Raw genomic sequence first — 12,902 nt, forward strand, 5'->3', positions numbered from 1 at the left:
AAGACCTCTCTAAAAACCTCTAAATGTTCCTCTACCAAATCAGTGGCAACTAATATGTCATCTATATAAAGGAATATGGACTTCCCTAACAAGCCATGCAAAACTGTATTCAATAGCCTAGTAAATGTCATAGGACTACCTGAATAACCAAACGGCATCAGCGTGAACTCATAATTCCCCTTTGTCAAAGAGAAAGCCGTGTACTCTTGACTCTCCTCGCTAAGCGGTACTTGCAAGTACCCTTGCATCAGATCAGTTGAAGGATAAATATTCTCGCCCCAATCTCAACAAATAAATCTGGCAAACACACCACAGCTAGCGATCAGGAATAGTTTTCTCGTTCAACTTCCTAAAGTCCACACAATCTCGGACTGAACCATCCTTCTTAGGCACTGCCAACAACGGGAAATTAAAAGGCGAGGAACTGGGCCTAACAATGCCTTCTTCCTCCCACTTATTAACCTCTTGCTCTCCCTGTTCTCTAATCTTAAAAGGAATCCTGTATGAAGGAACAAAAATAGGCTAAGTCTTATCCTCCAACTGAACTTTGTGTTCTAACACATTTGCTAACCCTAACTTATTCCCTTTAAGTACGACTATGTCTGCAAACTCAGCCAGAACACCTTCCACACCCCCAACATATTCTTTATAATCAGCATTGGCTAAGTGATCCCTAAAAACCTGCCTCCTAGCCTGTAAATCCGCTTCTGAAAAACTACAAAAATCCCCAACAATAGCCACTGAATTATCTTCATCAACCCAGTCAACAAAGTTGGTAGCATAAGTACCCTTCTGATAATTTCAGATCGAATCATTACAGCTTAGCAATTCCACCCAAATATCCCCTGAGCCCGATACCGTGCTTATAGAACCCGTACACACTACCCCTTCAGCTTCTCGCTACACTTATCCACACACACACACACCTGTCCGGATTTATGCCTCCTTTCACTCGAACTTTCACCAGAGCAACCATACCACATCATCTGACAAAACTCCCTTATAACACTTCTTGTACCCCCAATCCATCATCATCAACCACTACACTCACATCTGTCCCCTCATAAGGCACGAACACACCAGGTACTCCAATAGTTATACCTGTATGAACCGAGATTTTTCATATCCGACACACTGGATGACCCAGTAACAATGTATTCCCCAAAGCAGCCCCTCATATAACCAGAAATGGTTCTGTAAAAGTTCTACCCCGAAGAGACAAATCTACATCTACGTATCCCAAAACCCATAACTTGTTTGCTTGAACATCACATAGCTTCTCTTTAGTAGGTCTCAAAGAACGATCAGAAAACATCGATCGGAACAGTTCATAATTTATCAAATTAATAGAGGCACCTGTATCTATAAAAACCCTTACATTTATCCTTTGCACAGACCCTTTTACCGCTGGCTTCGCCTCTGAGGGTTCCCCCAGAACTCCTATATCACAAGAAACACCCATCCAGTTTCCCTTTACAACTGATAGTCTTTAGACAATGCTCGCTGATCACTAGATAACTTCGAAAAATCCGCTTGAGGAACCTTCTTACCTGAGCTACCAAAATTCTGAAACGTAGGCCTACCATTATACTGTCTCAGAGACGGACAAGACCGCCAAGGATGACCATAACTCCTACAACCGCCACAATATATAGCACAGCAAAATCTCTTAATTGTCCCTGCATATTACAATTAAAACAACGAACCCGTGGGGCACGAGAACTCAACCCAACCATCGACCTCTGGCTATTCCGAATTTCAAAAAACCTTTCAAACTGCGGTTTGAATCTCTGTGCCCTACACAACCATAGGCTGACCTAAGGAATCTCTGATCACTATTTCCTCTTGCCATTTTCGCAGCTTTCCTCTTCGTAAAAAAAAATCCGTTAACTTACTCTTGGCTGATCACAAATGCAAAATTTCCCAAGTACTGCGAAAGGACACTTTTAAAGAAAAACACAAGAAACAAAACAATTCTCCCTGCAAGAATTCCCACACAGTAAGAAACCCACAATGTTAATCCTCTTTACTCTAACAATTAATCCACAAAAATCAAAAGAAAGTACTAATTAAACCCACAATTAAACATAAAATCCCATGGGGCAAAAACGGGCGGGCCCAGCACACAGCTGACCGCAAAGTAGGCCAAGATGAACTTTGTGTTCTCAAGGGCAAACAAAAAAAAAAAAAAAACACTCAGTCCCCCCCCCCTCAAGCAAAGAGAATGGGAGTCTACCCTCATGTAAAGAAAATGGGACTCAAGCAAACAGAAGCGAGAGAGAGAGATAGAGAAAATAAAAACAATAAGAGACGGGAAAAGAATTCGATCCTCTCCCCTTAGTGCAGTATCTCCCCCCCATCACCCCAACACATCCATGATCTGCCGAAGCACACACAAAAAAAAAAAAAAAACGCTGAGCACCAACCCTCACAGTCGAGCTCGCCTCTCCCGTCGTCAAGGCAGAAATTGCCGAGTAAGCTTACAGCAACAGCTTCTCCCTTTGCATACACGCACGTATGTACCCAAAATAAAACACATGCATATGTAGCTATAAAAAAAATTTAAAAATCTAGGAAATGTACACTTGCGTAAGAAATGTTTACTCACAGTAACCCAACAACTGTCAAATAAATTATTTCCCTATACTCACAGTCCCCAGGGATAATACAATAATTAAATAATCCCTTTATTAAACCCTAAACGCTGATGCAAACTGCCGATTGCTATATAAAAAAAACACATAAGCCACGCCCAAAATTCAAATGCGCCGCATAGAGGATGGTGAAGAAGGCAAGAAACTCTGCCCAAGCTACTGACGTCGCTGACACGTCACTCGGGGAATGACGTCACTACAGCCAGTGCCCGATAAAAGTCACAGCGTAATAAAAAAAAAAAACATATTCCACCCACCCCCCTTAACTGGTTTGCACACTTCAAATCTGACACTAAAATTAACAATAAAAATAAAAAGATAACACATACGTAAGCCCCTGCTTGACAGATACTGTGTGAAATCCCCTCACCAAAGAAAGAGAGAGAAAGAGAAAAGAGAAACACATTTGCTCATTTTTGCGTGTTACCAAGCACAAGCGGTCAAGATACCGCAGATAAATACACTGCATACGCACTCCTCTTTCCCAAACATTCCCAATATGAACTAAAGTCCAGAAATACCCGTAAACACACTAAAACCTTGCTCCTTGTGACGCATCATTAAACACACACAGACACTCGCGCTCGAGAAAGACTGACTCGAGTACATTTCACACCTTCCTAAACCGAATTGCTGAACCATCAAAATGCCTATTCTAAGATGCCAATACCACTATTAATAAGATATGTCTTTTCGGAAGCGTAACCTATACCCTATCTATTTACCTATTTAACTATCTATTCATGTCTACTACCGCTGCCAACCACACCATTATGACGCTACACGAGGTCAATTAGGGTCATAATCTCTTACTGCATCTGTTTTAAGAACAGCATCATATCATCTTACATCTCTAAGATTCTCTGGTAGCGATGGCCCGGCGTTGGGTCAGCACATTCCTTCTCTCTCTCTCTCGCCAACTCCTCTCACTGAACCTACCCTCAAACAAAGGCTTACTGGAATGAAACGCCGAGATACAAAACTAGACTTTATTTGTAAATTTAATGAAAGTATTTCAGCAAAAGCTACGGTCATGAAATGGAGTGATTCACACCCCCTAAGAATGGAAATCATAACTAGAGGAAATTCTGACTCACAATCAATCGATTTAATGATTATAAGCCAACCAGTACTAGTGACTAACACCCTGGTCATCAGCTAAAATAAACTGGTCATAATTATCCTAGACCAAAATAAATGTATTAGAGTATGTAAAAGAACACCACTTCCAAAATATTCGTCCTCACAGGACGAACCTAGAATTCCTGTTAAAAGAAACATATCATATATCAAAACCTGAAATGGTGCTTTAAAGGAAAGACATTCAAAATGGAAAAATGCACAATGGAGAACAGAGGAGTTTCACTGCGACACAAACTAGGTATTTCCACATAGTGCCTGAAAAGATATGTGTTAATGAGTTATCTTACTTTCTATGGCCGCAGAGTGGCTGTTCCTAAACACGGCACAAAGCAAATCACACCCAGCCGCAAATCAAAGTCCATATCCATTGTATGTTCCTCTCATAATATACCATTAGAGAGTGCACACATGCATGCACACACTTAATAACCCCTCCCCGGAAACGTGACGACACCTGTTCAATGTTCGAAGGATCACAACACTTTCATCCATCTGTCACATTGCCTCCACGCATCTGGGCCACGATCAGAAAGCACAAATGAACATGTCAGATATCCACTGTATCTAACTGTGGAAACCTCCAGTGTCAACGTAACTGCACTTGCACCGGATGTACCTTTGACAGGCCAGCACATAGTTCGTCAAAGACTTAATATATCTATTTACTACCATAAAATTTCAGTTCAAAGAAAATAGTTTTATCTTGTTGTGGATCCATTTTAATGGATACGAAATGGGAGTCCTGGAAACAAATAAAAATCCTGTGTTATTTTAAAAACAAGAGAACCCTTCAGACAGACAGACATTGGGAGAGAGACAGACAGACGAACAAATAGGCATTAGCGTGAGACGTGGTTTTAAGCTTAATATACAAAGTAAAAACACAAAAAAAGAGATAAAAAAAGTATGACCGTGGCCAGTTTCATCTTAAAGATCTTCAAGCGTTCTATTACATATCCAGAAATTTTCATTACATATGCTAGCGTAAAACACAGAACAAAACACACTGCTGATATACTACATGCCGGATGTTCACACCCTTATCAAAACTTTCTTTTATAAAGCTACCCTTACTTATATATATTATATTATACAAACGAACTTTTCACCCCTTGTATGATTCATAGAATGATTATCTTCTCCAACATGAACAAGAATTACACTGTTATTAAGAGTCTATCTTATACTTTCTGTATGCTATTCAATTCTGTTTTGCAAAATTGCTCCAGTTTGACCAATATACAATGTTCCACAGGATTAACATTGGATTTTATATGCAAATTCATTGGTATTGCCTGCGTAATTCTTTAAAACGGCGTTTTCCATTATATTTATTTTCGTAAGGCCACATTGAGACCGAAGTTGTTAGGCAAATGACTATGCAAATAATTTTTTTTGTAATAATATATATCTGTTCTTAGTATCATAAAAAGTCTCATGTTATTCTCGATACAACTTCTAATACAATATCAGGATATTTTCATTTTTGCCTGTTATACTTATTTCAGGCAAGAAATTGAAATATCATGCGACTTAATTCTAATTAAGTGAGTGTGCTTTTCTAAAGGAATTTTTGATAAGATTATGAATATCAGACCGGGAATGTATAAACTTCGTCAGTTTATTTCAAAAGAAATGTATAAAGTTACAGCCTGATTCGAATAATAGCAAATCGATATGCCACATAATTTTCCATTAAGAAGTAGCCCAGGGGTTCCTTGAAAGAAAAGATTTGAGAATAAAGATTACTCTTCCTACTGTTTACAGGTTTGTTCTTCCTGTGCTTCACTGGAGTTAATTTTAAATTTCTGCCACTGTGCACCTGACTTCTTTAAGATCAAAGCGTCAATAAATATTGCATTTATTTCGTTTCAGTATGTAGAACCTCTGCGAATGATTATATACATCATATACATAAAAATTACAAAAGTTTGATTTGCTTCTTATCTAATGTGATTGTTTTTATCGTCTTCGCATGAATAATATTTGCTCTCAGTCAAATATTTTTTATGATACGCAACGTTTTATCCAAGATGTTACAAGAAAAATCCTACACATACCTGGCAGTTCTTAGTCCCAACTCCTAAAGAAATTGTACTCACACTCACCTGTATTTTTGAAAAAAGTTTTTTCTTTGTCTGACTAAGCAGTAAAAATGCCGTAGGACGGATCCAATTAGGTTTGGCAAACATTAATCATCCCTTTCTTTGAACCGTTTGCCCGATGGTGGTCTCCCTTCGGAATTTGACCTGCCGACAAGAAGGAAAAAATCTGTCATACTGCTTTGCACCGAAAATCTTGAGAGAAAATTTAGTTTACGAATTAAATACCTTTGTTTGAAATTTTGGTTGGAATTTTGCGCTTTGTTTCATGTGTTGGTTAGTATTTTTGTCGTTATTCAAGGTAATAATAATAATATATATATATATATATATATATATATATATATATATATATATATATATATATATATATATATATGTATATATATATAATGTGTGTATGCACGCGCGTGTTTTCATGTGTGTATGTGAACTAAAAATGTCTCAAATATTTTCATAATTTCAATAATGATTATCTTCACATGCGATACACGAACAGATTAATATTTGGAAATGTAATTAACACAGTCAACTGACATAACATGCAACCTCCAGTATTCATAAGACAGTCGTTAATGACTTCACCTGTGCTCCATCTCATGTTGATTTCCAAACGGCTTAGATACTGTCTACCTTGTGCAATATGATGAAGGTGTATCCCTTGACTGTAACATAATGAGAGGTCTCAGTGTAATAGATAAGGTGATTAAAATGAGGTGAATTGTTATGCTTTAGGATTCACGGTAATGACTAAGGCAACTAATTCCAAACCCAAAGAACGACTCATTAAATTTCATAAGAACGAGACAGGTGATCTTTTAGAAGTATATTTCAGTATTTTATCTTTAACTTCTGTATCTTTAACTTCTGTGTCAAAAAAAGGACTTCTAAATAGACGAAAACAGTTAGGACCATAGCCTTAGTTCCATTTGTCTTTGACAGTTATCAATAAGAAGGGTTCGAGGTTTCCTGCTTAGTTACTGTTAATTTTTCTGAAAGTGCTAATTAGAACACCACTAAATATAGAGGGTATCAGAAGAAAGGTCAGTTCAGTGATAATGATTACATTGAAACGACACAAAAATTATTAGAGTGTGATCCTGGAAAAACTTGAAAGTCATTGGTAATTATGCCATCCTTTTTCCTGCAGAATTCATGAATTCAGTTGTAATTCTTATCAGTAATAAATCTTATGGCCAAACAACGGAAAACTCGTTCTCGAGTGGATGCTTGCACTTTAACTTTAACTCAAGGATAAGTAGCATTTTTTCTTTTCTAATAACTGATCTCTCTTTTCTCTATTTCCTGTTACCATCTGTTTCTTCTTTCAAATGAATACCATATTGGTTGGAATCTTGAAGTTTAAGTCAGTGGCCCCTGTGGACTTGTTCCATATACTGTCAATGAGGTTCATGATCTGAATAATATTGATAATTATAATAATAATAACTGCTATTTGGGGGAGTTCACTAAGCACACTCTGTTCCTCATTGGGAATGGTGGGTTCCGTTCTCAGCTAGCACTCTGCTGGCCCCGCGTTCGAATCTCCGACCGACCAGTGAAGAATAAGAGCAATTTATTTCTGGTGTTAGAAATTCATTTCTCGCTATAACGTGGTTCGGGTTCCACAGTAAGCTGTAGGTCCCGTTGCTAGGTAACCAATTGGTTCGTAGCCACGTAAAATAAAATCTAATCCTTCGGGCCAGCCCTAGGAGAGCTGTTAATCAGCTCAGTGGTCTGGTTAAACTAGATATACTTACTAAGCACACTCGAGCTTAAATGAAAGTACTTTCATCTAATACCGGTTGTGTAGATGACCAAATTTTCTCTGGGCCGGACTTTATGTGGTAAGCATAGAGAAACTTAGAGTTAATGTATTATTTATGACCAGTAATGCAATGAAACAAGCACTTAAGAAGAATTCTCCCGACAATAATCTAGACGATATGCATATCAAATCCCATTTAAGTCAAACTGGAAATTCATTGAAAAAGAACAGAACAGCATGAAAAGGTATAAGATACGCATAGGAGAACAGTGCTATTTTTGTTCATGTTAGTGAAAAAATCTTCCCATCAACTGGGCAGGGCTAACATGTACAGATTTGAAGGAATATAGTTTATCCTGGTCGCAGAGAAAAGGCGTGAGTACACCCGCGCAGACAAACAAAACTTATAAGTAGTTACTAACGTGAGGCGCTCATGACTTTGCTGGGTCTCCCTCCTTTTTCTAGTTATCAAATGGAAATATTTCCTATCCGTCTGTATGTCAGTTTGTATTATTTCAAGTATATACCATCATCCTGTTGAGAAATTTCCCTCTGTGGTGAATGTGAGTCTGATGCTCTTTGAAGTTTTCTGCACAGGGAAAATACGTTAGACTGCTCAATGAATTAATGAACATGTCAGTGTTTTGTCTGCTTGCTTTTTGAGCCTCGAGTACAAACCCTTTCGGTCACTTGAGAGTATACTGTTGTTATTATTAATACTGTGATACTCATTCTGAAGTTATTTTAAAGAAAGAAAACATCAAAATGTCAGAATATTGAGTTAAATGTCACTGAAAATAACACGTCAGAGTCTCATAAGTGAATCTGCCTACGCACAAACACACACGCAGTTTTTCACCCACTTATATCCCTCATTTTTCATATACTAAAACACGCAGCAGACAAATCGAGTTTCCTGTCGTAAACGAAGCTGGACTGATGTTTGATTTAACCTTGATACGAACTTTCTTATTTACCGTCAATTCGATCACTAAAGAAAGGATATTGGTTCTTCAAAATCCGTCTTTGGTTCAAGGATAAATTTTAAAGAAGCAGTATCCTTTGTTTAGTGATCGAATTGACGGTACATAGGGGAGTTCGTATCAAGGTTAAATCAAACATCAGTCCAACTTAGTTTGCAGTGGGAAACTCGATTTGTTTGCTGCGTGTTTTAGCATATTAAAAATGAGGGATATAAGTGGGTGAAAAAGTGTGTTTGTAAGTAGGCAGATTCGCGTATGAGACTATGAAGTGTTATTTTCAGTGACATTTAAATCAATATTCTGAGCCTTTTGATGTTTTCTCTCTTTAAAATAACTTCAGAATGAGTTAAGTTTCATCCCAGAACATTGTTGTTTGTGCAGAAACGGAATAAAATACTGATAGATGTTTGTGCAGAAACGGAATAAAATACTGATGATGTCTTTTTTCTACAAAACTTTTACCACGATTTTCTTACATTTTTTCCCCAAGAATGTGCATGTAATGATACAAGGGTTGTAGAAGCAGCTGATTTTTGTGGTAGTGAAAGAGTTAAATAACATGAATTCATTTTCTGTAAATGAAAAGAATAATTTCAAACAAAACGCACAACGTGGGCAACCAGTTTTAAATGAACGCTTGTAGTTTTCAGCAGACTTGTTCGAACAATGCTCACGAATCTTTATATTGGGAATATGCAAAGTTTAGAGAAAAAATGGCATATATTCACAGAAGAGTGATTCAACAAATACCATAAACTCAGTTGCAGAAGTAGTGTGGGGGAACGAAATTTTCCCCGTTTTTGAGAGCAGTGAAATGTCAAATGAGTGAAGGGGCAGGTCAGACCCTGATCGCTACTACTGATATTTTGTAAAACTTTAAATTAAACAAAAACTAAACGCAAGATATGACATCGACACTTCGTATATTTGATAAAGATTACAGTACCGCCGTTCATATTCTTTCTTCCATCCTACTTTCCACCCTCTACTAAAAGTTGTTTCACAGTGCAACTGCGAAGTTTTCCTCCTGTTACACCTTTCAAATCTTTCTACTGTCAGTTTCCGTTTAAGCGCTGAATGACCTCATAGGTCCCAGCGCTAGGCCTTTGGCCCAAATTCTGTATTCTATTATATTCTCTGTTTGATGAAGAGAGTTTTTTGTTATTTTTCTTATCTCTTCGATTGAGTTCAGTAACTCAATAAACTTCTGGGAACCCTTATACAACAAAATCCTATTTTGATAGTCAACTTTAAATATACTGTGGAAATCTGCCGAACTGTGCGGCAATAAATACAGTAAATCTTTCTCTTGGTTAAATTCATACAAAATATCAGTAGTAATATTTACAGGTGATTGACGTCCCCTATTGCTCTCTAAACGTATCGCTGCCTTCAAAAGCTAGGTGATATTTTGCTCTCTCCCTACGGATTTTAAAACAGAATGTGGTGTACATATATGCATGCATGTATGTGTGTATATTAGAAATATATATATATATATATATATATATATATATATATATATATATATATATATATATATATATATATATATATATATATATATATATATATATATATATGTATGTATGTGTGTGTGTATGAATATATATATACAGATGTGTGTGTATATATACATATACACAGGCACGCACACACATATATATGTGTATAAATATATACATAGCTTTTCTATCTCACATCTTTCCCGTAGGTAAATTGAATTAAACGGTAATGCACTTGTGTCGTCAATTATTTTAAAACAGCGCGTTTTCTGTTTCCTGTTCCTCCTCGTATTTCAAGGCCAACGTTTTGAAGCAAAAAATGCAAATTGCTGGTATGCTGCAAAATTTGCTTATCCTTATGCCGACAGTTGCTTCAGCGGAAGCACTGTTAAGGATATAGAGGGTCAATTAAGTGGCTGGAGAAAGGAAAGGTGCCGGGAGTTGACTTGGTCACAATGAAGATTCTGCTGTTTGGAGGTGAAAGTCTGACAGAAAGCTAAAGAGGATAGTAGAGTCTTTCTGGATGAAGGAAAGGTTCCACAAGAATGGATGTTCCCTTGCAAAACGGAGTGGAATAGGTAATGGGATGAATGGACCTTAATATCCAGGAAGCGAAAGAACATGCGCAAGATGGAGGCAGATGTCGCATTATGTCAGGGAGTTAGACAAACAATTGATGAACAGTCTGGTTAGGGTATGAATTAGCCTTCGTTGAGGAAGTCTTCTGCCCAGGTGGTTCATCTGTTTTCATATATTCTAGAGCCATCCATTGTTGGAGGAAACGACTTACGTGTTATATGTAAATATATATTTATATATATGTGTATATTATATATATATATATATATATATATATATATATACATATATATATATATATATATATATATATATATATATATATATATATATAATATACATTTTATATATGTGTGTGTGTGTGTAAAATTCTTGTACCTATAATCTCAGAAATACGTTTCAGATAAAAATTATTACAAACACTTAATTCAAGAGAAGTAAAATGTTATCTTTGAGCACGTTGATAATCCTACAAAAAAACGAATATATACAGTATCTCTCCAGAATTTCTTCTATGCTTCTGTGTTTAAGTATTAAAAGCACAGTGTAATCTTTTTATTTATTGCATTCTCTCCATCCGTTCCTTTCCTGAAGTTCATGGCAAAAGTTTGAAAGAAAAAAATTTTCATAAAATTTCCGGAAGGTAAATCTTTTGACCCGACCAGACTGGAACAAAAAATAGAAACGTCGGCCATCATGATTTCATACACATCGCAGACATGATAAGGTGGCCACATTGACCTCAGGAATTCTCATGGTAGCAGCGGTGAGAGAGAAAGAGAGAGAGAGAGAGAGAGTGATTCGGGAGTAAGGTGGTGATAACATATTCAGGCAAAAATACAAATAATATGGCGTTGTCAAAATGTTTACTGAGCTATGAATTTATATTTAAGCAAAAAATTATATTTATGTATTTTCAGTCTGCAGTATGGTAAACATATCTGATGTATATGGCCATCAATAGATAAACCAAAGTATGAGAAAATAGACACTTATATAACCTGATATCAGTATCCTTACGGCCCGGGAAACGAAAATTACAACATCTTCGTCATTGAGGGAGCTTCTGTGGAAGCCTTGCCTGACACGTATTTGAGTCTGGACATTGCATTGGCAAAGTAGCCTATAGCGCGTAGGGAGTTTTCCTGTAGGCCAAAAGCTAACTATTGTCACTGCTGGATCATCTCGATGATCAGTTATGCAGTGGAACGTGGGTTTTGACCTATAAATTGGCCTTTTTTATGACTAGTCCCACATTATCACATTATAGTTAATACTCTCTCTCTCTCTCTCTCTCTCTCTCTCTCTCTCTCTCTCTCTCTCTGTCAAAAAGATATTTATTCGATTTGCCCTTAAATCCAGACGTAGTGAAAGGACAAACAAATGTAGTTCAGTTTCAGGTGCCTTAACATTTCTTTGACATTTAACGAAACTGCACCCAGCAGAATATCTTTCAACGTAATGTCATACCGAGAACTATGTTGAGAAATCAGCCAGTGAAATTGATAACCAGTAATTCGATTCTCAAACATCCGTGAATAATTGTTACTTAAAACCATCCTCTTTTACCGTTTATTATCAGCATAGCTTATGTGCAAAAAAGGTATCTTCGCCATGTTGTATTTTATTGACCATAATACGTACCTTTACATATACGTATACTTATACATACATACATATATATATATATATATATATATATATATATATATATATATATATATATATATATTATATATATATATATATATATATATATATATATATATATATATATATATATATATATATATATATATATATATATATATACACATATAATAAAACAGCAAACAACCATCGTAGCATCTTATAAATTTATTTGGCCAAATTTTCGAGACCATGCCTCATCATCAGGGCTGTAAAATATACAAAGAATAAGAATTAAGAATCGACTCAGTTAAAAATGTTTACAAAAGCCTAAAACATGGAACTTAAACTAAAGCAAACACTGAAGAAACATTAAAAAATACTAAAAGACTTAATATTTAAAAAATTAAAGAAAAATAAAATAATATATATATATATATATATATATATATATATATATATATATATATATATATATATATATATATATATATATATATGAATATCAGGACGTTTAGTACCTAACCTTATGGGAGCTA

General features: G+C 36.1%; 1 protein-coding gene and 1 long non-coding RNA gene across 2 annotated transcripts in view; one reads left to right on the plus strand and one right to left on the minus strand.

The window, feature by feature from the left end:
* Positions 1-12,902, plus strand: part of LOC136827951 (uncharacterized) — a 505,229-nt gene that overhangs the window by 128,174 nt on the left and 364,153 nt on the right. The gene's annotated exons all lie outside the window — the stretch shown is intronic.
* LOC136827943 (uncharacterized) overlaps positions 1-12,902 on the minus strand; it is a 42,426-nt gene that overhangs the window by 18,287 nt on the left and 11,237 nt on the right. The window contains exon 2 of the long non-coding RNA XR_010849854.1: positions 5,906-6,046. This is a non-coding gene — a long non-coding RNA (uncharacterized lncRNA). The remainder of the gene's footprint in view (positions 1-5,905; positions 6,047-12,902) is intronic.

Source organism: Macrobrachium rosenbergii, chromosome 42 (assembly GCF_040412425.1).
Source record: "Macrobrachium rosenbergii isolate ZJJX-2024 chromosome 42, ASM4041242v1, whole genome shotgun sequence".
Taxonomy (NCBI): domain Eukaryota; kingdom Metazoa; phylum Arthropoda; class Malacostraca; order Decapoda; family Palaemonidae; genus Macrobrachium; species Macrobrachium rosenbergii.